At 45.8% G+C, this 22,008-nt stretch overlaps 1 long non-coding RNA gene across 2 annotated transcripts in view; it reads left to right on the plus strand.

Annotated features, from left to right (window-relative positions):
* Positions 1-22,008, plus strand: part of LOC137528446 (uncharacterized) — a 404,949-nt gene that overhangs the window by 170,673 nt on the left and 212,268 nt on the right. For both annotated transcript variants that reach the window (XR_011023397.1, XR_011023398.1), the window contains exon 3: positions 9,856-9,906. This is a non-coding gene — a long non-coding RNA (uncharacterized lncRNA). The remainder of the gene's footprint in view (positions 1-9,855; positions 9,907-22,008) is intronic.

A 22,008-nucleotide genomic window follows, 5' to 3' on the forward strand; every position in this document is an offset into this window, starting at 1 on the left:
AGAATACAACGTGAGTTGTCCACCTTGGATGATAAGATCGCCAAAATGTGTACTGATCTCAAAACATTGCTGTCTGTGGAGGAATTTACCGGTTTCCAGGAGCAATTGAAATCGAAATTAGAGATCTACCAATCGATGGCAGAGGTGGAGAAAAGAGAGAAGTTCCAGAGAGATAGTAACGACTACACGTCTGGCTTTGTGTATGCGTGGCAAAAAGTCTCATTTGGTAGAGGCAGAAGGCCTCCTGTATCAAAACCAAAGAAACCTCGACATACATCTAAACGGGCACCTAGATCTGGTGGAGGTGATAATTCTACTGATGCCCCGATGTCGTCTGATGATAGCGCTGCTAGTGGCTCCCAACGAAAAAACGACGTGGTGGTAAGCGATTCAAGCGGAAACAACAACGACGGAGTACGCATGCCATCATCCAACAGGATGAACTTGAGAGAACGAAAGAATCAGACCCTCCGTTAGTTGTAAATATATCCAGTTATCAACTGAATGACACGGAGTTACGAGTATTGAACCATGGCCTTGGATTTTGTCCAACCAATCCGCCTGACTTTTTCCTCATTGAACAAGAGTGTTTCCGTTTTTTACGCAACGTCAAACTTAAAGTTTTTTTCGCTAATAATTCCTTTTTGTCTAGACCTCGATCCTCTGAGGAGGGAACTTTTTCAGCTAGAGAATTTGGCCTGAGAAATAAAAGTTCTTTTTCTCCGCCAAGCAACCCTGCAATTGACATGTTCGCTTCAAGAATTCTGGAAGATATACAATCTCTGGAGCGCAATTTTCGTAGTGGACATTTACAATATAGGTCCAACATGAATCAATCTGACAAGATTGCTCTTCAGAGACTGCAGGCGAATTCTCACATCACTATTAGGGCGGCTGATAAGGGGGGAGCAGTGGTGGTCCTAGATACGAGCTACTATAAGGATGAAATTTCCTCTCAATTGAGTCAATCTGATGTCTATAAGAGACTAACTGGTGATCCTATTCACCATATACGCAGAAGAATACAGACTGCCTTAGATCAGGCCTATTCTAGAAATATCATAGATGAGGATATGCGTAGGTTTCTACTATGTGACCACCCTGCAACCCCCCAATTCTATACGCTACCGAAGATCCATAAGAACCTACTCCAGCCACCGGGGAGACCCATTGTGGCTGGGGTAGGTTCAATTTTTGTCCCTTTGGCCAAATTTTTGGATAAGTTATTGCAACCGTTTGTTGTATTATTAGATTCATATCTAAAGGATACAACCATGTTCCTTGATAAGTTGAAGTTGTTGAATGTCGGATCTTCTGATTTTTATTTGGTAACTCTTGATGTAGAAAGCCTCTACACCTCCATCCCACACGATGGGGGTGTAGAGGCTGTGGATTGGTTCTTACTTACCCAATCGGATCTCTCTGAGGGGCAGAGAAAATTTGCTATTTCTCTACTTAAGATTATATTAGAGGAGAACTATTTTGTCTATGAGGGCGTATACTATCAACAGTGCAGGGGGACCGCCATGGGATCAAATGTGGCCCCCTCCTACGCGAACCTTTATATGGGCCTCTACGAGGAGGCATTTGTTTACACTCATGAATATTATCGTAGGCATGTTGTGTGCTGGTTACGATATATCGATGATATACTTTGCGTATGGAGGGGGCCCCAGGAGGCCCTGGCGGTCTTCCTTAATGATCTTCATGAGAGCTGTCCGAGTATCCGGTTGACGGCGCATGTGCACCCCGATCGTGTTGCCTTCTTGGACACTATGGTAATCCGTTCTGGAATGACATTCCAAACTGATCTATTTGTCAAACCAACTGACCGAAATTCTTTGCTGGAATTTACCAGCTTTCATCCTAAGTCTACCCGTGAACATATTCCGGGTGGCCAGTTGGGTAGAGTCAGGAGGATTGTCTCGAATCCTGCCGTCAGGGAGACCCGTATTGTGGAAATGAGGGACAAGTTTAGGCGTAGAGGTTATCCTGAATATACCTTAGATGAATTGCCTTCACGTAGGAAACGTTCTTCTGGGCCAAGACTCCCCTTTGTTTCCCGTTACAATACCTGCAGCAATCAGCTGGGGTCTATTGTGAGGAAACATTGGGGCCTCTTGAAAGAATCCTTTCCTCATATTGAGGAGTTCCGCTATCCGCCCCTTTTTATTTATTTAAGCGGGCCCCTACAGTGAGAGATAAAATTAAATCTAGGCCTGTTATCCCTGCGGTGACCTCTAGAAGGGGCACTTTCCCGTGTTTAGGCTGCCATTTATGCAGCCACATTGTGAGGGGAGATACGTTCGCGCATCCATCCAGGTGTGAGAGGTTCTCTATACGGGGCCTCTACACCTGTGATTCTTCATATGTTGTATATTTGCTTAGATGCCCTTGTGGGTTGGTATATGTGGGTGAAACCACACAACGGCTGCGCGAACGTATCTCCTCTCACAAATCTGCAATTAGAACACTTAATATGGAACAAGCTGTTTCTCAGCATTTTACTGTGTGCCGCCACACGGTCTCGCAACTGAGAGTTCAAGTCATAGATGGGGTTCCCAGCGACTTTAGGGGGGATAGAGTGAAGGATCTTCTCAGGAGGAAAGCTTTCTGGATTAAACGCCTGGGAGCATTGGGTAATAGTGGACTGAACAGGGACTATGATCTCTCTTTTTGTATCTAACTCCGTTGTCTTCGATACTTGGTCTAGCTTGGTTATGGGTGGAGGTTGGGGGGTGGCATGCTTGTGATATATTGTGATCCACAATCTCTTTCTTTTTTGTGTAAGTGGTTGTTGGTTTATATCTATGGCTTTAATATTTGTAATGTGTGTCTCTTTTATGTGGTCGGGATGCAGATATGATATGGGGGAACCTGTGTTTTGATTTCTGATAGTCACAGATAGGCCCATTTTTCAACCATTAATTTTTTATGGGTGAACATATTTTGGCTAATGTAGGTTAGCATGGTCTTTGATATCCCCTATTGTCATGCCATCATCACTTTGCATATTGTACGCTCTATACTTGTGTACATGTTGATTGTGCCTTTTTTGCATTTTTTCTATTTCCCACTTTTGGGATTCATGCGGACATTTTTACGCATGCGCAGACACTTGTACGCATGTAATCATGCGGATTTTTTGACGCGTACATTTACGTTTACGCATGCGTCAATGCGTACGTCGTGATGTCACCATGACGTTCCAGGAAGTGTTTTGGCATGGCACACGGGGAGTGAGCTGCAGTTCCCCATCAGGTCCTCTACATTTTTGTCAGTTGGAAGGAGGAGGTAAGGGAATATTTGAAATATTGGGTCTGACAGCGATTGGCTCTTCATCTTAGTGGGTGTAGCTTACTTGGCTTTCTTGCAGTTCCCCATCAGGTCCTCCATATATCCTGCATCCTGATTGGTTATGTCGTTTTGACAGCTAGTATATATAGGAGTAGCAACTGGATTGTATTTCAGAGAGAGCCTGATACAGCTTGAGGAAGGACCTTGTCCGAAACAGCGTCTGTCGCTGTTATGGCTATCTCTTTGTATTTCTTTTAATAAAAGAGCTATACATTACTGACGTGGTGCTGTGGACTTCTCGTGTTGTACTGCCACTCTGTGTACACCGCTCAGCCAGACTATATAGCATTGTTTACTGCCACTCTGTGTACACCGCTCAGCCAGACTATATAGCATTGTGTGTACTGCCACTCTGTGTACACCGCTCAGCCAGACTATATAGCATTGTTTACTGCCACTGTGTGTACACGGCTCAGCCACACTATATAGCATTGTGTTTACTGCCACTCTGTGTCTGCTGGGAACAGTAGTACACCGCTCACCCGCCACTGTATAGCATTGTGCTCTGTGTCGCTGCTGGCAATAGTGGTACACCGCTCACCCACCACTGTATAGCATTTCTGTACTGCCACTGTACTGCTGCCAGTCAGCGTGTACTTTAAGGATAAGTGAAATGAGGAAGAAATCCGGTGAAAGAGGGAGGGGCAAGGGAAGAGGTGTTTCCCCTGACGGTTCACGTACAGGCCACAGGGAAGCACCCAAGAAAACCCACTCAATACCGCCCATGTTGTCCAGGACAACAACCCTCACAGATCCAAAAGAACAGGACCAGATAATTACTTGGATGACCTCTCAAGCGTCCAGCAGTGGGTTAAGCAGCACCAGCACATCACGAACGAGGTCCGAGTCCTCAGCCAGTTACAAGGAGCCAGTGGGCACAAAGCTGACACAACCGGCAGCGACACCACGCACACAACTGCCAGATAACCAGTCCGATGAATTACCTCAGGACACAATGGGGTATTCGCAGGAGCTATTCCCAGGCCAACAAACTTCCACCTTTGAAAGGTCAATGGAGGAACAGCCAGAAATGTTGTGCCCGGATTCACAACCATTAACTGTGGGAAATGCACCGGGCACTGAAATACAACAAGGCGAGTCCGAGGACTTTGAAACCCAAATCCCAGAGCAAGTTGGGCAGGAGGGGTTGCAATTGCAGGAGGTCGGCCGAGAAGCTCTGGAAGACGACGTTGGAGTGAGCTGCGCAGAGGTTGTTCTGGGGAGCTCTACTCCACGGCGGCGGCCCCCCACAATGACATATGACGAGTTTGAGGAGATGGAAGAGGAGGGTATGGACAATGTGGACATAGACCCAGATTTTGTTTGTGAACGAGAACATCGCCGTCGTAGCAGCAGCACAGATGAGTCTGTTGAAGAACCCACTGCTACACGAGTTCGCCTTGTGCCACAAGGTAGACGGCGTGAAATTTCAGGCACCACAAGCGTGGAAGTTCAAGTGAGAGGCAAAAGAGGCGCAAACAGAAATCGCCAGCAAGGCAGGTGCTCCAAAGTCTGGGCTTTCTTTGAAGACTGCACTGAGGATGTTACCATGGCGATTTGCAAGGTGTGCAAGACCCGCCTGAGCAGGGGGAAAAGTATTAACAACCTCTCCACCACCAGCATGAGCCGCCACATGCTATCCAAACATCCCACTCTGTGGGCAAACTCGACAGGACAGGGTACCAGCAACACTGCCTCCCTTGGGTTCACCAGACTCACCACCAGACCCGCCTCAGCAGCAGCAGTAGCCCAGCCATTGCGTGGCTCACAACATTCACAAACATCAGACGACGCTGACACTGTCACTTTCCGGAGTAGTGCTCCTGAGGTCTCCCAGTCTTCATCAAACACAACAACCAACAGCCCTTCAGTGTGCAGCCCTACGGTTCAGTTGTCTGTCTCGGAGATGTTTGAGCGCAAGAGGAAATTGCCAGCAAATGACCCCTGGGCCGTGGCAGTGACAGCCAGCATAGCCAAGCTTCTGGCCTGCGAAATGCTGCCATATCGAGTGGTGGAGACAAACCGCTTCAAGGGCATGATGTCAGTGGCCATCCCACGTTACGTGGTTCCCAGCCGCTACCACTTTGCGCGCTCTGCAGTGCCTGAGTTGCATGAGCACGTGGTCAGCAAAATAACCCGAAGCTTGAAGAATGCCGTTGCCTGCAAGGTTCACCTCACCACTGACACCTGGACGAGTGCGTTCGGCCAGGGTCGATACATCTCCCTTACCGCGCACTGGGTGAACCTTGTGGAGCCTGGCAGCGATTCCTCACCTGCTACGGCGCGGGTGTTGCCCACGCCGCAAACAGCTGCACCGCCGTCCCTCCCACTGGATAACAGCAGCAGCAGCTACCTCTCTGACTCCTTCTCCTCCAACGCATCTCAAAGCTGTACCTCATCCGGAAACGCGAACCCAGCACCAGCAGCAGTAGGATCGTGGAAGCAGTGCAGCACGGCTGTTGGCATGCGTCAGCAAGCGTTGCTGAAGCTGATCTGCCTTGGGGATAAGCAGCACACAGGGGAGGAAATTTGGAGGGGAATAAAGGAACAGACGGATTTGCGGCTAGCACCGCTGGACCTGAAACCGGGCATGGTTGTGTGTTATAATGGGAGTAATCTCATTCGCGCTTTAAGGATGGCTAAGCTGACACACATCCCTTGCCTGGCGCACGTGATGAACCTAGTAGTTCAGCGGTTCCTGAAGACATACCCAGGCGTGGCCGATCTTCTGTTGAAGGTGCGACGAGTGGCCAAATTCAAGTACTGCTTCGGGGGCACTCTCCAAGATGCAGGAGCGCTTCAATCTCCCCCACCATCGCTTGCTGTGTGATGTCCCTACGCGCTGAAATTCTACGCTGCACATGCTAGCTTGCTTTTGCTAGCAGAAGAGTGCAGTGGTCCAGTACATGACGGCGCAGTACCGAGGCGCATCCGGACAGCTGCCAAGCTTCTGTGGATCCGATTGGGCCAACATGTTGGACCTCTGCCAAGTCCTCCAAAATTTTGAGCAATCCACGTTGCTTGTGAGCAGTGACAACTCTTCAGTCAGCATTACCATACCACTGCTGTGTTTACTGAAGAGGTCAATGTTGAAAATCAAGGAAACAGCTGTCATGATGCAACTGGGGGAATCTGAAGGAGAAAACGATCAGCGTGATGGTACCAACATCAGGCCATCCGCCTCAGGAAACGCTGGCCCCAGCAGCTATGACGAAGAAGAGGAGGAGGAACAGCTGGAGTTGGAGCAGGAATTTCCTGCCACCACTGACGAGGGCCAGAGCGGTGCACGTTGGACTTCCACAATTCAGCGCGAATGGTCAGCAGAAGCAGACCAGGAAGAAGGTGACGACTATGATGCATCACAACAACTATCACAACGCTCACAAGAGGATGATGAGGATTCTGGTAGGACTCTGGCACACATGGCTCAATTCATGCTAGACTGCATTGAACACGACCCACGCATTGTGCGCATTCTGGACAACACCAATTACTGGGTTTATACCCTTCTGGATCCACGGTACAAACACAATGTTCCAAAACTGCTTGAAGAAAGAGTCAGACAGGTCAAAATGGAAGAATACCAGCAGGCCCTTGTGGAGACTTTAGAGAGGAGATTGACATCCTCCCCCTCCTCTAGCCAGTTGTACGCCGACAGACTGACTTCCGCAAACCCAGGACGACCAGGAGGGCAGCAAACAACACAAGCCGCAGCTAGTGCCCAAAAGGGAATGGTATCGGCAGTGTCCTTGGAGTGGGAAAATTTTCTGACACCCATGCAGCAGCAGCCCACTGAACAGCAAGCGTGCAGATCCACCTCCAACACCGATCGCCTGGAGAAGATGGTCAAGGACTACATGTCAGATGGCGTAGCTGTGTCTAACAATCCATCTGCACCCTTCAACTATTGGGTATCGAAGCTAGACACCTGGCACGAACTGGCAATGTACGCAATAGAGGTGCTGGCTTGCCCGGCAGCCAGCGTTATGTCGGAACGCTGTTTCAGTGCTGCCGGAGGCATCGTCACAGATCGGCGTATCCGCCTCTCCACAGAAAATGCAGACCGTCTGACTCAAATTAAAATGAATCAATCCTGGATTGGAAACGACTACGCAACACTCCAGGACCCCAACCAAGTAACATGACCAATGAACATCTGGGATGGTTTAGCGTTTCCGGTCCCTGTTTATTGAACCTCTCATCTGTATTACATTTATGACTGCATGGCGGCAAAAAGCATTGCTGCTATATCCGCACGCTTTTTGTCCTCATGCAAGGCCTGGGTTGTTGTGTCTCAAAAAGCATGGCCTTCTCCTCCTGCGCCTGCTCCTGTTCCATCACGTGTGCTGCTGCTGCTGGGTTAGCGTTGCCAGTCCCTGTTTATGGAACCTCTTCTCTTTATTTCATTTATGACTGCATGGCGGTAAAAAGCATGCTATCCACACGCTTCTTGTCCTCATGCAAGGCCTGGGTTGTTGTGTCTCAAAGCGTGGCCTTCTCCTCCTGCGCCTCCTCCTGTTCCATCACGTGTGCTGCTGCTGCTGCTGGGTTAGCGTTACCGGTCCCTGTTTATGGAACCTCTTCTCTTTATTACATTTATGACTGCATGGCGGTAAAAAGCATGTTACCTGTGCAAAGAAACATGACATTTTCCGCATTTAAAAGACAGTTTTTCCTTTGAAACTTTACAATCAATTTTCTCAAAAACTATAAGCTCTTTTTCAAATATTTTTTTTCCTCTTGTACCCACTCCCAAGGTGCACATACCCTGCTAATTTGGGGTATGTAGCATGTAAGGAAGCTTTACAAAGCACAAAAGTTCGGGTCCCCATTGACTTCCATTATGTTCGGAGTTCGGCGCGAACACCCGAACATCGCGGCGATGTTCGGCGAACGTTCTCGAACCCGAACATCTAGGTGTTCGTCCAACACTAGTGACAAGTTAAAAACAGCGAGATAATCGCACATTTTGCCAATACAGGTTGCATAATATGTACACGTGTATAAAATATATGGCAGGGCTATCCATTGTGTAGCACGTGATCCACTATTTGATCACAAAGGACTTCTGGGTAGATCTTACAGTGCCCATCTGAGTGACACATACTTTGCACGCTGTCTCTCCTGACTCTGACAAGCTAAGTGCAATATGTCATCCTGAAGTTTTACACAGCTGAGTAGAGAATTTTGATGTTGCAATGTGGGGAGCCACACATTTACAAGAATTAAGTACTGATTACTATTTTGCTGAAAACTGAGCATGATTTTTGGTCAAGCACCATTCTATTTAGCTCCCTCCCCCCCCCAGCCACAGACATGTTGCTGTGCTATAGTGGAGAGAGGAAATCTGTACAGTGCTCGGCTCCTTAACTGTCGCCAGACGAATCAAGTCTAGGTCTTTTCGGGTACAACCAAAGTGCATGTGTACACACATTATAGATAGAGCCTTTAGGAAGACAACGTCGGCCAACTCTATGTTACAGGCCACGAGCTATCACCCCCCGACGACAACCAGAAGTCTGCCATATAGCCAGTTTCTTCGATTGCGAAGAAATGCAAGTACCTGGGAGGATTTCCTGCTACAAGCAGATGAGCTCAAACAGAGGTTAAGCTCTAGAGGCTATGGGGATCACCTAATTAATATGGCGTTCAGTAAGGCAGCAGGGAAAGATAGAACATCACTATTGATCCCCAAGGCTAGACATAGAGAACAGAATCGTTTTTTCATGCATTTCTCCTATTCACCAATGTATAACACCATTAAAAAAGCAATTGAGGACAACTGGTGGATTATACAGCAAGATAGGCTCTTTGGTGGTAAGAGTTCTATGCCCCCCTGTGTATCCTACAGAAGAGTTCCTAATTTAAAGGATAGATTAACGCATAGTGAATTTACAAGTCCCCAAACCAGATCTTGGCTTGGTGCCTCTCGCCCATTGGGAAATTTTAAATGCCAGCGGTGTTCGTGCTGTAATTTCATTGTTGGGGGTGGTAGTTTTGTCCACTGTGGTCGGGCCTGCAAAATTAAGCAATTCATCAATTGTAGAACCAGGGGATTAGTGTATGCCCTGGTGTGTTCTTGTCAGCGTATTTACGTTGGCGAGACCACAAATATGCTGAAGGACCGGTATCAGGCCCACTGCAGGTCCGTTCATAGTGGAGAGGGCTGCCCTCGAGTAATCGAACATATGCGGTGTGCCCATGGGGGAGATGTCACTGATCTCAGGTTTCTTGGATTGGAAGTGGTTAAAAAAGACACTAGAGGGGGAGATTGGCATAGAAAACTATTGCAACGGGAGAGTTACTGGATTTCCTTTTTTGAGGCTACTGGCCCACTGGGTCTAAATGAAAGAAACAACCTTTCAGTGTTCCTGTAATTGATTGTTGCCTGGTACAGAGTTAAAAGAATCCCTACAGTATTAATTGATTTTAATGATTTTCTTTATATGTGCCCTTAATGCAGAATTTTATATTATGTACTTTTTGTATTCTTTTTAGAATTGGACTGTATCCCGGGATGTACTGGGTCCTGTTCTTTGTTGTGGGGTGGTGAGTAATGTACCATCTATGATTGAATAATTATTGTGTCCACCCATTAAGACCCATTACACCTGCGGGATATTATTATTTCTTCTATTCTACCTAGAGTGGGCGGTGGTGTTAATTCTTTTCAATTCCCCTTAGTTGTGCCTAAGATGTGCAGTTAGATCCATGGCCACAAGATGGCATGGGCTCCCATAGTAAGAATTGGACACGTATTTTGTGTCGCATTTATTACGTTATACATGCGACGTCTGCGTTTCACGACGCGACGTCAGCTCTCATGGACTTTGGCCTTTACCCGGAAATGACGTCTGGTCGTAATCCGGAAGTAGCTCATGGGGAATCTGGCTGTCATTTTCAATGCGTCGTGCGTTACAAACAGCGGAAGCTGGTTAACCGCAATCGCCATCCGCCCACCTCAATAGGTAAGATAGAGGATACATAAAGGGGTATGTTATATGGGGCAAATTGTCCTGACGATGCGCCACGCTACATAGGCATGAAACGGCTGTTGATCTTCTCTCTGCCTGTACCTCTCTCCATTTTGTTGTTATGCCTGGAAAAAGTTTTTAACAAGTCTGGAATAAATGCTAATTTTAGCCGGATGTGCACTACCGCTGTTTTTTTCTCTTCAAGCAATGCACAGTGAGTTTACCTGGGAAGTTGCACTTCGGCTGTAATAGCTGCAGTCCTGTGCACTAGTTTCCTTGCTATAGATTGACATTATAGATAGAATGTTTAAAGGACAACTGAAAAGAGAGGTATATGGAGGATGCCATGCTTATTTCCTTTTAAGTAATACAAGTTGCCTGGCAGCCCTGCTTACCCTATGCCTCTATTACTTTCAGCCATTGACCCTGAACAAGCATGCAGCAGATCAGGTGTTTCTGACATTATTGTCAGATCTGGCAGATTAGCTGCATGCTTGTTTCTGGTGTTATTCAGACACTTCTGAAGCCAAACAGACCAGCAGGGCTGCCAGGCAACTGGTATTGTTTAAAAGGAAAGAAACATGGCAGCCTCCGTAGTCTTCTCACTTCAGTCGCCCTTTAATGGTCCTCGTTGTTAGTCAGCCGCCTAAAGTACAGATATAGAGATAAGATATTCATTCCCTGGTCAGAAAAGCTCAGCTGAGAGTTAATGTTCTGTGAAGGATATTATGCCCATAATCCTGACATACATTGTGACTAATTTTTTCAGAGGTTTAGAGTTCCATGAGAAACAGAAGTAGTTTGGGTTTCTTGAAGCTCATGAACTACTAATAGCAGAGATATATGAACTGACTAGAAACACATTTGCAGATTGTTTGCTGCCTGCATAGCAGATACATGCAGATACTATAATCACCCCCCTAAAAGGCTGACATTACAAGATGACTTAAAGAGGAAATGTACTGAAAATTATGTAATGAACAAAATAGCTTATTTTTACAGTATTTCCTCACCCTGAATTTACCATATTTTTCTCACCTTAAGATGCACCTGACCATAGGGGAACACCTGACCATAAGACACATCAGGGGCGTAGGGGCCAAGGTCACAGCAGTCACCTTTGCGACCAGGCTCGGGACCCCTGAGGGTCCTGCTCATCCTCCCCATGTACTGCATGAAGGGGATGCAGCAGCACGCAGCGGCAGAGAGAACATCAAATACTCACTTTGCTGTGATCCACACGCTACATCTAGAAACTTCTTCCTGCCTAGGGTTCCAGCTCACAGTGCATGGTGCTGCATACCCCTCCGCCTGACTACCTATACTGAGACACCGTTTCCTGACTATCTATACTAAGGCACCTATTCCTGACTATACTGAGGCACCTATTCCTGGCTATCTATACCAAGGCACCTATCCCTGGCTATCTATATAGAGGCACCTATTCCTGACTATCTATACTGAGGCACTTACTCCTAGCTGCCTATACTGAGGCACCTACTCCTGGCTACCTATACGGGGGCACCTATTCCTGGCTACCTATAGGGGGGCATCTATTCCTGACTACCTATACTGGGGTACCTATTCCTTGCTATCTGTACTGAGAGCACCTATTCCTCAGTTACCTATACTGGGGCGCCTATTCCTGGCTATCTGTACTGAGAGCACCTATTTCTTGCTATGTATATTGTGAGCATCTATTCCTTGATACCTATACTGAGAGCACCTATTCCTGAGTTACCTATTTTGGAGCACCTATACCTGGCTACCAAAACTGGGGACCCCTATTCCTGGCTACCTATACTGGGGGCATCTATTCCTGGCTACCTACACTGAAGCACCTATTTCTGGCTACCTATACTGGAGGCACCTATATGTGGCTATTTAAGGTAGGGTGGGGGCCAGGGTCCTAATTCCACTTTGGAGCCCCCAATAGAGAACAAAAACTAGGGGGAAAAAATTCTAAACCTGGTGTGTCCATGGTGCAGGGGCATTCTGTGGAGCTTCTACCACAAAGTGGTCTCCTAAGCTATACTGCCCAGCTGTTCTACAGTTACAATAACCCCAGCTGCCTTAACACCTACATCCCCCATCAGCAACAGTAACTCCTGCTGCTGCCCCTACCAGCTCCACTAACCTCTGCTGCCCCTACCAGCTCCACTAACCCCTGTTGCCCCCACCAGCTCCACTTACAAGTGCAGACCCACAACTACAAGTGCAGAGCACAATGGAAGCCCTCACCTATCCAGCCAGCATGCACTGAGTCCCCATCTCCTCCTCTGTCTCCAGCTGGTGTGATGAGTTTGCAGAGAGTGTCATTACAGCACCATGGTCTGTGTCCTCCATCTCGTGTTCCTTATTGTTTTACTGGCACCCTCTCACTGTGTGTCCTTGTGGCAATGTAAATGTGCCAGGGTCATGCAGTGAGAGGGCACCAGTAAACCAGAAAGGGACACAAGTTAGAGGACTCAGAGCGCTCCTGCTGGAAACAAAGACTTAGAGTGTGCCCTAAAGTGCATCTTTGGTCTGAAAAATATGGTACGTTCAGAAAATGGCAACATTTTTAGTACTGGCAGGTGCATCTCTGTGAAAAGTTAGTTTCCTCTGTGTTCCAAATTCAGTAGAAGTAATACCTGATTTCCCAACATGCTCTGGGAGGAGAATTCCAGATAACTAAACAGCCTAGGCTGTGACAGCACTGGGAGGGCAAGGCTACATACCAAAATGTGATGCTGCAACCAGGACAAGTAACATAAAAGTGTATATCCTAAATAATGTAGTTACATTCTACTATATGTCGTTATGGGAACAAAGGGAGAAGCAGGTGACTGGCACTCGATATGTCCTGGAAAGGCAATTGGAATGAGGTTACCGAGCCGACTGTGCTCTCTACCTGATGAGAGTATCACAAATTATAGCTTGAGAAGAAAAGCAGGTCCGGCACCAGTCGTCAATGCTTCAGTGAAAATTTTATTCCAATGGGTACAGTAAGGTTACATGGAGGTACAAAAAGACGGTCTGACAGCCGTTTCGCAGGTCCCCCCTGACGAAGCAGGGGGACCTGCGAAACGGCTGTCAGGCCGTCTTTTTGTACCTCCATGTAACCTTACTGTACGCATTGGAATAAAATTTTCACTGAAGCATTGACGACTGGTGCCGGACCTGCTTTTCTTCTCAAGCTATAATGTCGTTATGGTGGGTCTGTAAAAGAAGAGTCTGAAGTTTCAATCTGAGTATTACAATATCATTCCACTAACAGCACTGACAGAAAGAAACGGACAAAAAATGTGCTGTTAGACTAAAAAAGAAAGCAGAGCTTACATAGGTGGTAAAAAAAAATTACATGTAAATGTAATTAAAAAAGACTTCAGATTTTCTTAAAACAAAACAACAACAAAACAAAACAAAACTGCAGTACAGGGCTGCTCCAGAGAATTCTTCATTTTCTCCTAGATACCTGTGCTGCCAGTCCGATCTCGCTCCCCTCCATCTAGAAGCGCGCCCGCATTGTGCCAACACGAGTCCAGGCCGCAACTATGCAGTAGCACGAAGCTAGAGATGAAAGCCTTGCACAAGCGTCTTTGTGCTACTGCATAGCAGGCATACTGCATACTGCATAGCCAGGACTTGCACAGGCGCAGTAAGAACGTGTAGTACATGGAGTGGAGTATAGCCACAAGCAACATATTTGACATTATTGTTTATATAAAGTAAAAAGTGCATCTTATATTTTTTAAAACAAAAACAAACTTTATAGCAGCACAAAGAATAGTAAATTACCAATATACTGCAAAACTTCAATACAGATTTTCACTAAATAGAAACAGCATACAATCAATGGAATCAATGTACTATACACAATGTGCTCCATAATACTCGCCCCCACTTAGGGCTTTCTCGAGACCGAACACGTGTTCGGTCTCGAGAAAGCCCTAAGTGGGGGCGAAACGGCCGTCGACTCATCCTCTGCACCTCTTCCTTAACTCTTGTGCCTGATAAGTATGTTTATACAGACTGTACTGCTGTTGGTCTTGTTTTTTTTTTAAATGTTGGATTAAACAGTGTGTTTTAAAGTGATGGTGAGCTGCTCCTGGAATCTCTATCCCTCTTGAAAGTGATATACATATACTGTATAATTGGGTCTAAGGGCTTGTTCACACTATGGGCTTGATTCACAAAAGAGTGCTAACTGTTAGCACGGCCGTTTGCGATTAAACGTTTTCACGCAAAATCGTTATCGTTTTTGCACACAAATGCGAATTTGCGCATGAAAATGATAACGATTTTGCACGAAAATTCGCATTTGCGAGCGAAAAAGTTTAATTGCGCACGAAAATTCACGAACGCGCGCAAATGCCAAAATTCGCGCAAAAATGGTCGTGCTAACAGTTAGCACTCTTTTGTGAATCAAGCCCTTTCAGCGTTTCCGTTTTTTTTAAGCGCTGGCAATTTTCGAAATTGCCCTAAAATCGCTTGTGCAATGATTTCCTATGTGTGTGTTCACATGTGTGCATTTCGGTTTTATTAAAATCACAAACGCGCTACATGTACCATTTTCTGAGCGTTTTTGCTCAATGGAAGCTATAAGGAAATCGCAAAGCGCTTGAATAAGTGCTTTGAATTGTGATTTCACAAGCGCTTTTAAGAATAAATACATTGTATTTATTATTTTCCGGGTCAAAGAGTTCACTTCCTGACTAACGTCAGGAAGTGTATAAACTAATCGCTTAGCAAAAATGCTTATAAAAGCTCTTACAAAAGTGCTTTTATAAGCACAAAACGCATAGCGCCGGCAATTTATAATGTGAACAAAGCCTAACAGTTTAAGGACCCTCCTTAAGGACCAGCGGACCCTCCTGGGTCAAAGGTAATTCTACAATGATAGAGTTAAATCTACGATGAAAGGGTCCAGGCTTTTGAACAAGAATACAATTGATAGACGCTAAAGCTCCTGCCACTTATCACATATGGCATGGAACTTATGGGTAATATTTCTATGCGGATATATGGATTTTTCAAGCACATCATATCTTTGATAAAACAGAATGAAAAACATTTCTTGTGGCCCAGTAGTGCTGTTATCTCATCAGAGGTAACAACAATTCTGTTTAGAAGCAGCTTTGAGGTCCGTACCCACAATGTAGTTTTTCGTGCAAACTTTTTTTTTCCGCAAAGGGCAACTTTAACGATCAATGATTGTTTCACAATTTTGGGAGTCTGGGTAGATTTTTGCAATTAATTATGTTTAGCGACATGACCATCATTTTTAAGATCACTGAACAAGCCATCATTCAGATTTCCTGTAGACACCTGAAAAGAATGTTAAACTACTGTTCGCACCCGTTGTGTGCTCCTGCAGTGGGAGATAGATCGGGAATGATCATTTTGTTGCATTGTAGGTTTCCTGATTCATCTTCTGATGGGTCTTCTGGTTGGTCCTAGCTGTCCTCTTCAGTGCTTTGGAATTCCCTCTCCCTTCCGTATACCTTATATACTTGCGTATAAGCCTAATTTTTCAGCACAAAAAATGTGCAGATAGGTTACCCCCTCGGCTTATATACGAGTCAGTGGAGCAGAATAGATGGTGGAGCAGGTTTTGTTACTGGCAGAGGAGCATAAGAATAGTGCACTAGTTATCCTGCTCTTCCCACCTGGCTCCCTGCTGTGTCCGTGCCCCCCATCCCCTGCAACATGGTGTGCAGAATGCGCTGCTCAAGACTTCCTGTGTCCCCTGGCTTGTGGAGTGGAGAGTGCAAGCCACCTGTCAGCAGATCAATGATCTGTGTGGCAATCACTGTCTCATATCTATGGTGTCATCTAGTGGCGTCTTGAGACACAGCTGTGTCATTCTCAGGGTACATCTGGCTATGGGGAGGAAGGGTGACTTGGGCTGGAGGCACATCTGGTACTGTGGAGGGGACTTATATGTGAGACAATCACTCTTTACTGGTTTCTGAGGGAAAAGTGGGTACCTCAGCTTATACACTGGTCGTCTTATATGCGAGTATATACAGCAGGTTGCTTCCTGTTTTATTTTATTCACCATATTCACAACATAATCATGTAAACAGACAACCTTATTATAGGCACAGGAAGAGACATTGCAAAGGAATGTTTTGATGAAAGATAACACAGAGATGACATTCTGGTGACATTGACCTGATGAGGGAAGCTTTGTAAGCTGAAATGAGGGTCAGGCAGATGAATCGGGGGAAACTGGGCAGGCATTTATCAATTGAAAATTCATTATGTATTATTACAGTTTCTAATTACATTGGATATTTGAATTTTGAGGGGCAGCATTGAAAGCTCACAATTTATATAGTGCCAATATCTTCAGTAGTGCAGTATATAGTACAAAACAATTTGTGAGGTGCATAAATACATAATAAGTTAAAAACTCTGTACAATCAGGACACTCAGCAATAAAAGTACAAGCACATAACCAATACTGGTATGTATTCATATGATAAATTACATCAGAATAAGGAACAATCATAGGAGGGGCCACCTTGCCTCATGAGAGAACAGGCTCTGAAGGGCGCCTAAATAGACTTCAATGTTGTTCCTGCAAGTCTTGACTACAAGTTGGTGAAAAGGGTGCCCGAGTTTTCGTTTTGGCTACAAGGTTTTTAATTCGGCTACAAAACGGCCGAGGTTTTTTTTTTATTTGGCTGCAAGGTTTGGCTACAAGGTTTTTGGTTGTGCTACAAAGGGCACCCTTTTATAGCCAAGATTTTTGATTCGGCTACAAGGTTTTTGATTTCTCTACAAAAGGGCACCCTTTAAGATTTTTGATTCGGGTTTAGGCATCACTGGGGGGGGGGGGGGGGGGTTACGATTAGGCATCACAAGTGGGGGTCTTAGGTTTAGGCACCAACAGGAGAGGGTTTTATGTGAGAATAGGGAGAAGTTAGGTCATAGTAATCACTTATCTTGGCTATATCCCTTTTCTAGGCTATATCCAGCGCCCTTTTATTACCCAACAAATTTTGCCTATCCTTTTTATAAACTAGCTTTTTGGCTACACCAGGCACCTTTTGTAGCAGATGTTGCTATTTCGGCTACACCAGGCGCCCTTTGTAGTTGAATTTGGCAACTCTGCTACACCAGGCGCACTTTGTTGCCGAATTTGGCATCTTAGCTACACCAGGCACCCTTTGTACATAAATTTGACATATCGGCTACACTAGGCAGAGTTTGTAGACAAATTTGGCATTCAGGCTACACCAGGTGCCTTTTGTAGTGAAATTTGGCATTTCGGCTACACGAGGCGACCTTTGAAGCCGAATTTGGCTTTTTTCATTTACAGTGGCTTGCAAAAGTATTCGGCCCCCTTGAAGTTTTCTACATTTTGTCATATTACTGCCACAAACATGAATCAATTTTATTGGAATTCCATGTGAAAGACCAATACAAAGTGGTGTACACGTGAGAAGTGGAATGAAAAATAATCATACGTGGTTCCAAACATTTTTTACAAATAAATAACTGCACAGTGGGGTGTGCGTAATTATTCAGCCCGCTGAGTCAATACTTTGTAGAACCACCTTTTGCTGCAACTACAGCTGCCAGTCTTTTAGGGTATGTCTTTACCAGCTTTGCACATCTAGAGACTGAAATCCTTGCCCATTCTTCTTTGCAAAACAGCTCCAGCTCAGTCAGATTAGATGGACAGCGTTTGTGAACAGCAGTTTTCAGATATTGCCACAGATTCTCGATTGAATTTAGATCTGGATTTTGACTGGGCCATTCTAACACATGGATATGTTTTGTTTTAAACCATTCCATTGTTGCTCTGGCTTTATGTTTAGGGTCATTGTCCTGCTGGAAGGTAAACCTCTGCCCCAGTCTCAAGTCTTTTGCAGACTCCAAGAGTTTTTCTTCCAAGATTGCCCTGTATTTGGCTCCATCCATCTTCCCATCAATTCTGACCAGCTTCCCTGTCCCTGCTGAAGAGAAGCACCCCAGAGCACGATGCTGCCACCACCATATTTGACAGTGGGGATGTTGTGTTCAGAGTGATGTGCAGTGTTAGTTTTCCGCCACACACAGCGTTTTGCATTTTGGCCAAAAAGTTCTATTTTGGTCTCATCTGACCAGAGCATCTTCTTCCACATGTTTGCTGTGTCCCCCACATGGCTTGTGGCAAACTGCAAACGGAACTTCTTATGCTTTTCTGTTAATAATGGCTTTCTTCTTGCCACTCTTCCATAAAGGTCAACTTTGTGCAGTGCACAACTAATAGTTGTCCTGTGGACAGATTCCCCCACCTGAGCTGTAGATCTCTGCAGCTCGTCCAGAGTCACCATGGGCCTCTTGACTGCATTTCTGATCAGCGCTTTCCTTGTTCGGCCTGTGAGTTTAGGTGGATGGCCTTGTCTTGGTAGGTTTACAGTTGTGCCATAATCCTTCCATTTCTGAATGATCGTTTGCACAGTGCTCCGTGGGATGTTCAAGGCTTTTCTTTTTGTAGCCTAAGCCAAGGCCATCCACCTAAACTCACAGGCCGAACAAGGAGAACGCTGATCAGAAATGTAGTCAAGAGGCCCATGGTGACTCTGGACAAACTGCAGAGATCTACAGCTCAGGTGGGGGAATCTGTCCATAGGACAACTATTAGTTGTGCACTGCACAAAGTTGGCCTTTATGGAAGAGTGGCAAGAAGAAAGCCATTGTTAACAGAAAAGCATAAGAAGTCCTGTTTGCAGTTTGCCACAAGCCATGTGGGAGACACAGCAAACATGTGGAAGAAGGTGCTTTGGTCAGATGAGACTAAAACTGAACTTTTTGGCCAAAATGCAAAACGCTATGTATGGCGGAAAACTAACACTGCACATCACTCTGAACACACCATCCCCACTGTCAAATATAGTGGTGGCAGTATCCTGCTCTGGGGGTGCTTCTCTTCAGCAGGGACAGTGAAGCTGGTCAGAGTTGATGGGAAGATGTATGGAGCCAAATACAGGGCAATCGTGGAAGAAAACCTCTTGGAGTCTGCAAAAAACTTGAGATTGGGGCGGAGATTAACCTTACAGCAGGACAACAACACTAAACATAAAGCCAGGGAAACAATGGCATGGTTTAAAACAAAACATATCCATGTGTTAGAATGGCCCAGTCCAAGTCCAGATCTAAATCCTATCGAGAATCTGTGGCAAGATCTGAAAACTGCTGTTCACAAACGCTGTCCATCTTATCTGACTGAGCTGGAGCTGTTTTGCAAAGAAGAATGGGCAAGGATTTTAGTCTCTAGATGTGCAAAGCTGGTAGAGACATACCCTAAACGACTGGCAGCTGTAATTGCAGCAAAAGGTGGTTCTACAAAGTATTGACTCAGGGGGGCTGAATAATTACGCACACCCCACTTTGCAGTTATTTATTTGTAAAAAATATTTGGAATCATGTATGATTTTCGTTCCACTTGTACACATGTACACCACTTTGTATTGGTCTTTCACATGGAATTACAATAAAATTGATTCATGTTTGTGGCAGCAATGTGACAAAATGTGGACAACTTCAAGGAGGCCGATTACTTTTGCAAGCCACTGGAGCATTAAACCTACTTTTATAGCTTTTTAAAACAGAAAATAAAACTGGGAGGTTCTAAGAAAAAAATCAATACATTTTTCAGGATTAGGATGGATGAAATTGCTTATCTTCACAGTTTATTTTCAACTTGGATTTTCCATAATGTTCATGTATGAGTTAAAATGTTTGTACAGTATTTAGTTTAAATTGCTGTTGCCACTTTGCCATAGATAAGTGACTTTTGGGTTGCAGTTTGGGCACTTGGCCTCCAAAAGGTTCGCCACCACTGTCCTAATCTAATGTCCCACCATTGCTAAGTTAATGTAAATTTGTCTTCACCCATGACCACACCCACATTCTGGTCCATGGCAACACCCATTTTTCGGCTACATGCGCCGCACAACGTAACCCTCATATATTTTGGCGCGCTAGCTGCAGTGTGCTGATCTCTGCTGCGTACAGTATGTACAGTAAACTGTTCTCTAGTGCCTGCACTGTGTGCTGTTCTACCTCCAGTGTGTACTGTGCCTTTTATGATTGTAAACCAGCTGTATTGTATGCTGATCCCTGCTACTTTCAGTATGTACAGTATTAGAATCAGAATCAGATTTATTTATTTCGCCAAGTGCAGCAGTTGCCACACTCGGAATTGTTTGTGGTACACATCGGCATAAGACATAGTAGTGCAAAGCATGCAATGACAGACATAGAACAATAAAACAACATAGTGCAAGCAAAACATGTGCAGACAAGAGACTTTAGGGTATTGTAGTGCAAAAACTGCGTGCGGAACCACGGAAAAGTACATATTTAATTAGGCCTGGGTCGCAGGTGTTCTATTTAGTTTTTCTGTGTGTGTGACTTGAGTTCAGAAGGCACACTGCTTGGGGGAAAAAGGAGTTCCTGTGCCTGGAGGTTTTGGTGGAAATAGCTCTGAAACGATGGTCCGAGCGCATGCGGTTGAAAAAGCGGCCACCGGGATGGTGCGGGTCATTCGTGATCCTGTATGCCCTTGTTTTCAATCTGGATGCGTGGAGGAGGTCCAGAGGTGGCAGGGGTGACCCAATGATTCTTTCCGCTGCCTTGATTACTCTTTGAAGTCTGTTACTGTCGCTCGTGGTGGCACCCCCATACCACACGATGATAGATGAGCACAGGATTGACTCGATGGTGGCAGTGTAGAAGCTTGATAACAGTTCCTGCGGCATGCCAAACTTCCTGAGTTGTCTTAGGAAGAACAGCCGTTGCTGCGCCTTCTTTTGGCATTTGGTGGTGTTTTCACTCCATCTCAAGTCGTTGGTGATGGTAGTGCCCAGAAACCGAACACTTGATACTCTGGTGACTTCAGTGCCTTCGATGAGTACCGGGCTGAGTGGGGGGGGGGCGTTTCCTGAAATCGATAACCAGCTCGACTGTCTTTGCAGCGTTTAGGACAAGCATGTTGTCCTTGCACCAGCTGCAGATTCGCTCAATCTCACTGCGGTAGGTGCGTTCGTCCCCCTCACTGATGAGACCAAGGATGGTGGTGTCGTCCGCAAATTTAATTACCTTAACGCAGTCCGCGGTTGAGGTGCATCTGTTCGTGTACAGGGAAAACAGTATCGGAGACAGTACACAGCCTTGGGGGGCGCCAGTATTTGTGGTCCTCGTTCGGGAGAGGCAGCTACCAAGTCTGACCTGTTGCGTCCTGTTTGTGAGGAAGTCCTTGATCCATGTGCAGAGATTACCCTCAAGCCCAAGTTGCGCTAAGTTGTTATACAGGATGTTCGGGCAGATCGTATTGAAAGCAGAGCTAAAGTCCAGGAAGAGGATCCTGGCGTAGGTGTTGGGTCTGTCCAGATGTTCCATAGTGTATGCCAGACTGATGTTGATGGCATCCTCTACGGACCTGTTTGCCCTGTATGCAAATTGAAGTGGGTCTAGGAGGGCGTTGGTGGAGTTTTTCAGATGGGTGAGGACTATTTTTTCAAGGATCTTCATGACTGTTGAGGTAAGGGCCACGGGTCTGTAGTTGTTGAGATCCGTGACCCCTGGTTTTTTGGGGAGTGGGATGATGGTGGACCTTTTAAGGCAGGAGGGTACTTTGCCAGCCGACAGGGAATTCTGAAAAATGGAGGTCAGCACCGGGGCTAGCTGGCTAGCG

Source organism: Hyperolius riggenbachi, chromosome 8 (assembly GCF_040937935.1).
Source record: "Hyperolius riggenbachi isolate aHypRig1 chromosome 8, aHypRig1.pri, whole genome shotgun sequence".
In the NCBI taxonomy this organism is placed as follows: Eukaryota; Metazoa; Chordata; class Amphibia; order Anura; family Hyperoliidae; genus Hyperolius; species Hyperolius riggenbachi.